Raw genomic sequence first — 10,649 nt, forward strand, 5'->3', positions numbered from 1 at the left:
GTTCCACTTTTGTCTCATCGGTCCACAGAATGTTGTCCCAAAAGTCTTGGGGATCATCAAGATGTGTTGTGGAGAAATTGAGACGAGCTTTGATGTTCTTTTTGCTCAGCAGTGGTTTTCTCCTTGGAACTCTGCCATGCAGGCCATTTTTGCCCAGTCTTTTCCTGATGGTGGAGGCATGAACGCTGACCTTAACTAAGGCAAGTGAGGCCTGCAGTTCCTTGGACGTTGTTGTGGGGTCTTTTGTGACCTCTTGGATGAGTCAGTGCTGCGCTCTTGGGGTAATTTTGGGCGGCCGGCCACTCCTGGGAAGGTTCACCACTGTTCCATGTCTTCGCCATTTGTGGATAATGGCTCTCACTGTGGTTTGCTGGATTCCCAAAGCTTTGGAAATGGCTTTATAACCCTTTCCAGACTGATAGATCTCAATTACTTTCTTTCTCAATTGTTCCTGAATTTCTTTGGGTCTCGGCTTGATGTGTAGCTTTTAAGGATCTTCTGGTGGACCTTACTGTGTCAAGCAGCTCCTATTTAAGTGATGCCTTGATTGTGAACAGGTGTGGCAATAATAAGGCCTGGGTGTGGCTAGAGAAATTGAACTCAGGTGTGGACAACCACAGTTATAGTATGTTTTAACAAGGGGGGCAATCACTTTTTCACACAGGGCCATGATGGTTTGGATTTTTTTTCACCTTTAATAATAAACACCTTCATTTACAAATTGCATTTTGTGTTTACTTGTGTTGTCCTTGACTATTGTTTAAATTGGTTTGATGTTCCGAAACACTTAAGTGTGACATACATGCAAAGGAACAGGAAATGAGGAAGGGGGCAAACACTTTTTCACACCACTGTACTTATCAAGGCTGTTCCCCTAGACACGTTCTCATTAGCTGGGCTCACGAGGATGGTAACAGAGAGAGCCATGAGGCTGAGAGAGCCATCAGGCACAAGCCAAGAGCAAAAGGGGATGACTTCCCTTCTGTGTGTACTTTTTACACATTCATTCAGACCCACTCATAACCACCCCCACTACCCTCCTGTCCAATGAGATATTGCCAAGAGGTAGTCCTTTTAATATATTAGATTTCTGTCCATGCTGCTATATTGGTTTCTAGGGGCAGCTCTTAGCTGGCCCTTTGATTTTCTGTATCAGGACATTCATCAATCTTCTTGTCAGCCATGGTCCCTTTTGAAGCTTGCTTGCATAGCGTTATCACACCAGCCGATCGGAAGACAAGCTTTTGTTCAGACTTGCTTCTTCAGAAGAATATTCTGATATGATACAAAGCTTTGATGTGCAACTTGTTACATTCCAGATGGCCCCCAAGAATGCAAAGACTTGGTATAACCATAGTTGCAGGTGCTTGCGGGGAGGATTTAGACTGGGCACAGACATGACAAGCCTTAACATAGTCTCTGACATCCGAACAGAGAGTAGGCCACCAGTAGTGGCGACTGATGAGAAGGAAGGATGGGAGGAGCCCAGCATGACCTGCCATGTTGGAATCATGTCTCCAACAAAGGATCTTAGCTCTTCGCCCAGTGGGGATGAAGGTCTTGCCAGGAGAATTTTTTCATTACAAGGTGGTAGAAAGGGCAAGGATGCATGAGGTAGGAATGATTGGCTCAGGTTCAGAGGTGGGCTCCTCATCCAGAGTGTCAAATGACCTAGAGAGCGCATCAGCCTGACTGTTGCAGGAACCAGGTTTGTACGCAATAGTGAAATTAAAATGGGAAAAGAAAAGACTCCACCTGGCCTGTCTGGGATTCAGTCGTTTGGCATTCTGTAAGTACTGCAAATTTTTATGATCAGTGAAAATTGTTATGGAGTGAGGGAAACCCTCCAAGAGATGACACCACTCCTCTAATGCCAATTTAATTGCAAGAAGTTCCCGATTGCCAATAGCATAATTTTTCTCTGCCTGAGAATTTTTTGGAGAAAAACGCACATGGTTTTTCTCCAAAACGCACATTTCTCAGGATTGAAGAAGCATAGCTCCCACCCCGGTCAAAGAACTTTCTGCTTCAATAAAAAATGGATCCCCAGGATTAGGTCTCCTTAAGAGAGGTTCAGAAACAAAGGTCTGTTAATAGACACAGTAATGGAGGAGTAATTCCTAATAAACTTCCTGTAATCATTTGTGAACCCAAAATAGTGTTGTGTCGCCTTGAGGCTGGCAAGGAGAGGCCAGTTAATAATGGCCGAGACCTTTCCAGGATCCATAAGAAGACCCAAACTAGAGACAAAACAGCCTAAAAACAGGGCCTGAGATCCAACTTATTAAAAAAGGAGGCACCTTTCAATCTGTCGAACAGTTCAGACGTTAAGTGTAAGGGGTATCGTTTCTTGATTATCACCACGTTTAAGCCTCAATAGTCAATGCAGGGTCTTAAAGTACCATCTTTTTGGCAAAAAAAAAGAACCTTGTTCCCGCAGGCGATGAGGATTTATGGATGAATCCTTTTTCTATATTTTCAGCAACATACTCTGACATGGTCTGGATCTCTGGGATGGACAGGGGTTAGGTACATTCCCTGGGCAGAGTTGCTCCAGGAACAAGGTCAATAGCACAGTCAAAGGACCTGTGAGGAGAAAGCACTTCAACTGATTTTTTTGCAAAACACATCACGGAAATTGCTATATGCAGCAGGAAGAGCAGAAGATACTGATGTGGTGACAACAGAAAGTCTCTCCTTTGGGGCAACCTTAAGTAGGCAGGATGAGAAACTTGAGGAACCCCAAGCCAGGATCTGCCCAGAAATCCAGTCAACATGTGGAAAATTGAGCTGTAACCAAGGAAGGCCCAATATGATAGGGGTTGAGGCCTTAGGTAGGATAAAGAAGGATATCCACTCCCGGTTGAGTACTCCTTCACATATCTTAACAGGGAGGGTCTGAAAGCGGATAGCGCCCCCTGGAAGAACAGTGCCATCAATCGCTGATACCACCAGCGGAGTGGTGAGAGACGAAAGGGAAAGATTCAAGGAAGATGCAGTTCCCTAGTACAGTGGCTCCGAAATTCACATATGCCGAGACCAAATGAGAGGAAACTAGACATGTGCATTCGTTTTCGTCCGAATGCATTTTCGTCCGAATTTCAGCTATTTTCGTTTTCGTTTTGACAAACGATAACGAAAGCACAAAATCCGAAAAACGAAAGATCCGACATAAATAAATGCTTTATTTTCGTTTTCGTTGTTACAACAGTTCGATATAGAATAGGAGATTCGACATGACTCTGACAACGTGTTTATAGAACCTATGGTCGAATGTGCCTAACCTTACCTCTATTAGTCCAAGATTATATAGAGAAAATATTCGACAGAGAAAAGATTTGACGGAGAGAAAAGATTCTGCAAGTTACTGTCCTAAAAAGTGTTTGGGGACCCGGGTCCTGCCCCAGGGGACATGTATCAATGCAAAAAAAAGTTTTAAAAACGGCCGTTTTTTCGGGAGCAGTGATTTTAATAATGATTAAAGTGAAACAATAAAAGTGTAATATTCCTTTAAATTTCGTAGGGGGGGGGGTTGTCTATAGTATGCCTGTGAAGGGGCGCATGTTTCTGGGGCTTAGAACTGTCGCTGCACAAAGTGTCATTTATGCAGGAAAAAAAGTCCTTTAAAATCACTCGCAGCTATTATGAATTGTCGGCTCCCGTAATACAGAGAACACTCATTGAAAGTCATTGATAAAAAAATAAATAAATAAATAAATAAATAAAAAAAGCGTGCGGGTCCCCCAAATTGAATTACCAGGCCCTTCAGGTCTGGTATGGATATTAAGGGGAACCCTGCCTCAAATTTAAGAAAAAATTTGACGTGGGGTTCCCCCTAAATATCCATAACCAGACCCTTCAGGTCTGGTATGGATATTAAGGGGAACCCCGCGTCAAATTTAAAAAAAAATTGACGTGGGGTTCCCCCTAAAAATCCATACCAGACCCTTTATCCGAGCACGCAACCTGGCAGGCCGCAGGAAAAGAGGGGGGGACGAGAGAGCGGCCCCCCCTCCCTCCTGAACCGTACCAGGCCACATGCCCTCAACATTGGGAGGATGCTTTGGGGGTCCGTGACCCCTCAAAGCACCTTGTCCCCATGTTGATGAGGAGAAGGGCCTCATCTCCACAACCCTGGCCGGTGGTTGTGGAGGTCTGCGGGCGGGGGGCTTATCAGAATCTGGAAGCCCCCTTTAACAAGGGGACCCCCAGATCCCGGCCCCCCCCCTGTTTGAAATGGTAAGGGGGTACAAAAGTACCCCTACCATTTCACAAAGAAAGTGTAAAAAAATGGTTAAATAAAACAAAGACACTTTTGAAAAATTCCTTTATTAAAAATAAAAAAATAAAAAAAAAAGATTCCAGCGGCGGTAATCCACTCTTGCTATCCAGCGACGGACGATCATCTCTCCCGCGATGTCATGTCATCCAGCGCAGTGAATCCTTCGTTCTTCTGTCTCCGCAGAGGAGACAATGCAGGGATTCCGGCTGGTTGACGTTTCTTAAATACGGAGGGCGGGGCCACCCGTCACCTGACCCCGCCCCCCTCTGACGCAAGGGGAAACCCGGGGTTCCCCGTGACGTATGGGTGATCCCGCCCCCCTCTGATGTAACGGAAACCTGCCTGTGTTACATCAGAGGGGTGCGGGTCACCTATACGTCACAGGGAACCCCGGGTTTCCCCTTGCGTCAGAGGGGGGCGGGGTCAGGTGACGGGTGGCCCCGCCCTCCGTATTTAAGAAACGTCAGCCAGCCGGAATCCCTGCATTGTCTCCTCTGCGGAGACAGAAGAACGAAGGATTCGCTGCGCTGGATGACATGACATCGCGGGAGAGATGACCGTCCGTCGCTGGATAGCAAGAGTGGATTACCGCCGCTGGAATCTTTTTTTTTTATTTTTTTATTTTTAATAAAGGAATTTTTCAAAAGTGTCTTTGTTTTATTTAACCATTTTTTTTACACTTTCTTTGTGAAATGGTAGGGGTACTTTTGTACCCCCTTACCATTTCAAACAGGGGGGGGGGCCGGGATCTGGGGGTCCCCTTGTTAAAGGGGGCTTCCAGATTCTGATAAGCCCCCCGCCCGCAGACCTCCACAACCACCGGCCAGGGTTGTGGAGATGAGGCCCTTCTCCTCATCAACATGGGGACAAGGTGCTTTGAGGGGTCACGGACCCCCAAAGCATCCTCCCAATGTTGAGGGCATGTGGCCTGGTACGGTTCAGGAGGGAGGGGGGGCCGCTCTCTCGTCCCCCCCTCTTTTCCTGCGGCCTGCCAGGTTGCGTGCTCGGATAAAGGGTCTGGTATGGATTTTTAGGGGGAACCCCACGTCAATTTTTTTTTAAATTTGACGCGGGGTTCCCCTTAATATCCATACCAGACCTGAAGGGTCTGGTTATGGATATTTAGGGGGAACCCCACGTCAAATTTTTTCTTAAATTTGAGGCAGGGTTCCCCTTAATATCCATACCAGACCTGAAGGGCCTGGTAATTCAATTTGGGGGACCCGCACGCTTTATTTATTTATTTATTTATTTATTTTTTTTTTTATCAATGACTTTCAATGAGTGTTCTCTGTATTACGGGAGCCGACAATTCATAATAGCTGCGAGTGATTTTAAAGGACTTTTTTTCCTGCATAAATGACACTTTGTGCAGGGACAATTCTAAGCACGGGAAACATGCGCCCCTTCACAGGCATACTATAGACAACCCCCCCCTACGAAATTTAAAGGAATATTACACTTTTATTGTTTCACTTTAATCATTATTAAAATCACTGCTCCCGAAAAAACGGCCGTTTTTAAAACTTTTTTTTGCATTGATACATGTCCCCTGGGGCAGGACCCGGGTCCCCAAACACTTTTTAGGACAGTAACTTGCAAATTAGCCTTTAAAATTAGCACTTTAGATTTTGAACGTTGGAGTCCCATAGACTTTAATAGGGTTCTAAAGTATGCTATATAGTTAGCTCCGTCGAATCTTCTTTATACATTCGACAGACACCATAAGCCTTCCAAGACAGATTCGACCGTAATTCATGTGGATTTTCGGACGAATGCAATTTTTGAACGAAAAACGAAATAAATAAAAACGAATTTCGGGAGTAACTAAATAAATTAAGCTTTCGGACGAAAACGAAATTCCGAAACGAAATATTTTACTCTGCACATGTCTAGAGGAAACGCCAACACGGAGGGACACAGAAAAAGGTGATAAGGAGGAAAGGGTGATATTTGTGGGTCCAATACTCCACCTTTCAGATGTATTAGACCCAAGCATTTCCTGAAGTGAGCAGCTGTCACAAAAATTACCTTTGCCCCCACAATAAAGACACAGACCCAGAGTTCTGCCCCTAGCATGTTCCTCAGGAGATAGCCTGGTCTGGCTCAGCTGCATAGGTTCCTCCGCTGGCAAGGGATGCTTCACGGGTCGAAGAGAGCAGAGCTCAGGCTGACTAAGGACCAAGGAGTGCTGGTGTCTTTTTTCTAGGGTCCTCTCCTGGAAGCAAATATCGATCTGGTTACACAAGGAGATGACATCGTCCAGATCAGCGGGGATGGTTCTTCCCACTAGTTCATCCTTCACTCTGTCGGAGAGGCCATGTAAAAAGGTTGCAACTAAGGCCTCATTATTCCAGCTCAGCAGTTAATATACAAAAATAAAGAGCATACTGTGCCACCGAAGCAGACTCTTGGCGGAGACATAAAAGGGTGCTGGCCGCTGAAGAGACACGACCTGGTTCCTCGAAGATATTCCAAAAGAGTTTCAAGAAACTAGCCAGGCTAGAAACCACTGGATCAGTCTTCTCCCATAGAGGGACAGCCCAGGCTAAAGCTTCCCTGGACAGAAGGGAAATAATATAGGCTACATTTGCCCAATCAGATGGGAAGTTTTCGGACAGTAGTTCAAATTGAATGGTGCACTGGCTAGGGAACCCCCTGCAGATCTTGGGGTCCCTAGGACGGAGCTGGTAAATGTCCCTGCAGCTGATCATCAGCGGGTAGAGGCACATCAGCTGGGTCCATGGCCTGAGCAAACTGTCAGGTCATCTGTGGGGCCAAGTGACTAGAAGTGCACCGCTGAGGTTGTGGACCCAATGGCTTACTGCTGAGGGTCGATGGTTCTGTGAAGAAGCTACACAGAATCACAGCCACGGTGCTGGACAGGGAGCTAGAGCATAAGATTCCCTAGGGCGCGGAGTCTAAGAGCCAGCAGGTTTTCACCACAGCCTCTGATGGTGAGGATGGATTTAGCTGCAGCTAACTCCAGGTTGAGGCCCCCAAGGTCTCCCAACTGGGGCTCACGGCTGGCTCTGGTGGATGAAGAGGAAGGAGCAGTCTAGGGCAACAAGGAATAGTCAGGAGGACAAGCCACAGGTCAGGGCAACAAGCAAACTGGGATGATCAGGAGAACAAGCCAAGTCGGTACACGGAATCAAACGCAGAGCACACGGCAAGAATCACTCAGGGAAGCCTTCACACAATTGTTCCTTGGGCAAGGCTGGCTTGCAGTACGTGGGGTTAAATAGTGTTTCCTGTTAGAGGTTGGGGTGGAACCGTGTTGAGAGAAGATTACTTAAACACACAGAGCTCGGTCCCTAAAGCTGATACATAGACCAGAGAGGTAAGCAGACAGTCAGGAAACATTACTGCAGATTAATGACACAATTACACCTCAAAATACATTCTGATACTCCTCCTATGGGGATACCACATAAATTCGATTTTTTTTGCAGTCTGGGAACATAGAAGGGCCCAAAATCCAAGGAGCATCACATGTTTGGAAGTCCAGGACTGCCAGGAAAATAGAAAACCCCACAAAAGGACCACAGTATGGAAAGCAGACAACCAAAGGTATTTGCAAGGCATGGAGAGTCTTTTGAAGATTTAATTTAACCATTTACAATAAATATAATTTTTTTGCACACAGAAATATATCCCTTTGCCTGTCTTGGTCAGGACTATAAAACACATAATAATGTATAGAGTCTAGGGGTCAGGAGTAAGTAACGTACAAAATAAACATACAGAAAGAAGCAGTCAGAAAGAGCCCCCTGTTCACATCAGATTCCCCTCTTACATCAGGAGTACCCACCAGAGTTCAACCTTATATCAAAAATCCCCCCTTATACCATGTGTACCCAGAGTGTCCCCTTACATCAGAGAAACTGGAGTCCCCCTTGCATCAGAGTCCCCAGAGCCCCTCCCCATTACATCAGGGTACCCTCTTTTATCAGGGTCCCCATAGTTACCCCCTTGCATCAGGTTCCCCAAAGACACCCACTTTACATCAGGACTCTCATAAGGGGTTCTAAAGCCCCCCTTTCATCAGGTCCCCAGAGCCCCTCACTAAATCAGGGTCCCCAGGGTCTCGCCTCCTTATATCAGGGTCCCCAGAATCACCCCTCTAAATCAGGGTCCCCAGAGTTTCCCCAGTTGCATTAGGGTCCCCAGAGTCCTCCCCTTATATTAGGTTCCCCAGTGCTCCCCCTTCCATCATGGTTTCTAGTGCCGCCCCCCTTATACCAGGTTCCCCAGAATTCCCAGAGCTTATTCTATTCTCAGTGTAGCAGACAGATACAGGTGGTGGCTGGGAGGCGGGCAGAGGGAGCAGCTCTGGAGAAGGAAATTCTGTCCTCCTGCTCTGAATGCTGGGGCTTGGGGGCAAAGCAATTAGGTGGTTAGTTGCTAGGATGCTGGGCGATTCTAGCTATCAACCACTGGAGATGATAGTAGCAGGCATGGGCAGTTGATGGAACTTGCGTTGCAAATGCAGGAAGTTCATGCATTGCACTGTCAGCCAGTTGTATTTTCATGGATTGTTCTCCTGTCCACAGTCTTTACAGATGGGAGAAATCAGAACTATTTTTACAATATATCCATGAAAATATGGACAGTTGGCAACCTGGCCTAGCCACATAGAGGGGCACAAAATCCAAGGAGCACCTTTAAGCTTGCAAGGGGCATAAATTGCATGTTTGACCTGACTACATATCTCTTTCTGGAGGCCTTGGTGTACAAGGACAGTAGAAACACCCAAAAAGTGACTACATTTGTAAAGCAAACACCCAAACGTATTTTAAAAGATACATGAGTCTTCTGAATATTTTCTTGCCACAACATTTTGGATAATGAAAAAAGAGGGAGTTTGGGGTGCAGGAATTTGACTGGCCTGCACAGAGTCCTGACCTGAACTTGATAGAAAACCTTTGAGATTAATTAGTGCAGACACTGTGAGCCAGACCTTCTCGTTCACATCGGTGCCTGACCTCACAAATACGCTTCTGGAAGAATGGTCAAACACTCCCATAGACACACTCCTAAACCTTGTGGGCAGCCTTTCCGAGAAGAGTTGAAGCTGTTAAAGCTGCAAAGGGTGGGCCAACTCAATATTGAACCCTACAGACTAAGATTGGGAAGCCATTAAAGTTGATGTGCGTGTAAAGGCAGACGTCCCAATACTTTTGGTAAGATAGTGTATGCATAATATCTTTAGTGAATTATAATAGCATTATTTGTAAGATCATCATCACATCATTTTTACTGTGGTGCTGTTGAATGTTCTATTAGTGTATCTGTGCTCTGACATGAGCCATGTACTATATGTGTGTGTTGTAGATGGCTGTATAAGTACTGTAAATGCTGTGCAGTGTTTTGTGAGCATGTGTTGTGTTGTATGATTATTTGCAATATGCCCCGTAGAGTGGTAGCTGATGATATATTGTATGTGCTGCAGAATGTGAAATGATTATAAGCTGGAGAGTGTGATATGACAATGTATGTGCTTGTATTGTTGTGCGTAGTGTGGTGTGGTATATGAGCTTTTTATCACATGGCATACATACAGTATGGCATAAGTTGCATAGTGTTATATTTTGCTATGTGTGGACTGCGGAGTGTTATATGTGAATGTGTATGCTTTGCAATGTTGTGTGACTGTGCATGTGCTGTGTAACATTATGCTTGATTTCTGTGTGTCAGTATCTTCCTAAACCTTTGCTCATTTGTTTTCTTTATTACATATATGATTTTGGAGATGTATATCATCTATCTGTGCTGTAACAGCATATAACTGCTGCAATGTTCATGTAACCACCCCCTTACAGACCCTTCATCATTGTTTCCCCTCCCTTCCTTCTGTCCCTCTGTCCCCTTGTCCCCAGCAGTGGACTACAATGCTGCCTAAATCTGTTGCTAAAAATACTTTAGGTGACTCAGACTGGCAGGCGGTGACTCACCGACATGTGGGGAAGAGAGAGAGTGAGGGAGAGGGTGGGCTGCACACAGGCAAATAAAGACTAGTAGGGAATTGGAAACGCAGAAAACGTCTTACCTACTCAAAAAATAGATGCTGAAAAAGACAGATGGTAATAATTAAGAGTGAAATGACATCTGAGCAAAAATGGAAAAGATATTAAAATGTCTTTGTTTTACATCATCATTCATCATGTATTCTTCGCCCCTCTCTACTGCAGTTTTCCCTGCTTTACACCTGACACCTATCATTATACAAATGGGTGAGAGGCAAAAGACCACTCAAGATGGGAATCATTTTTTGTGGGGGCAGCTGACATCTGTGCATGTAATACTGCCATATTTCTCAGATGATGTCACAACAGACTCCAAAGTATACCATCACATAAAAACA

The sequence above is a fragment of the Lithobates pipiens genome, unplaced genomic scaffold (assembly GCF_037356315.1).
Source record: "Lithobates pipiens isolate NorthernLeopardFrog02 unplaced genomic scaffold, aLitPip1_a1.2 Scaffold_10, whole genome shotgun sequence".
In the NCBI taxonomy this organism is placed as follows: Eukaryota; Metazoa; Chordata; class Amphibia; order Anura; family Ranidae; genus Lithobates; species Lithobates pipiens.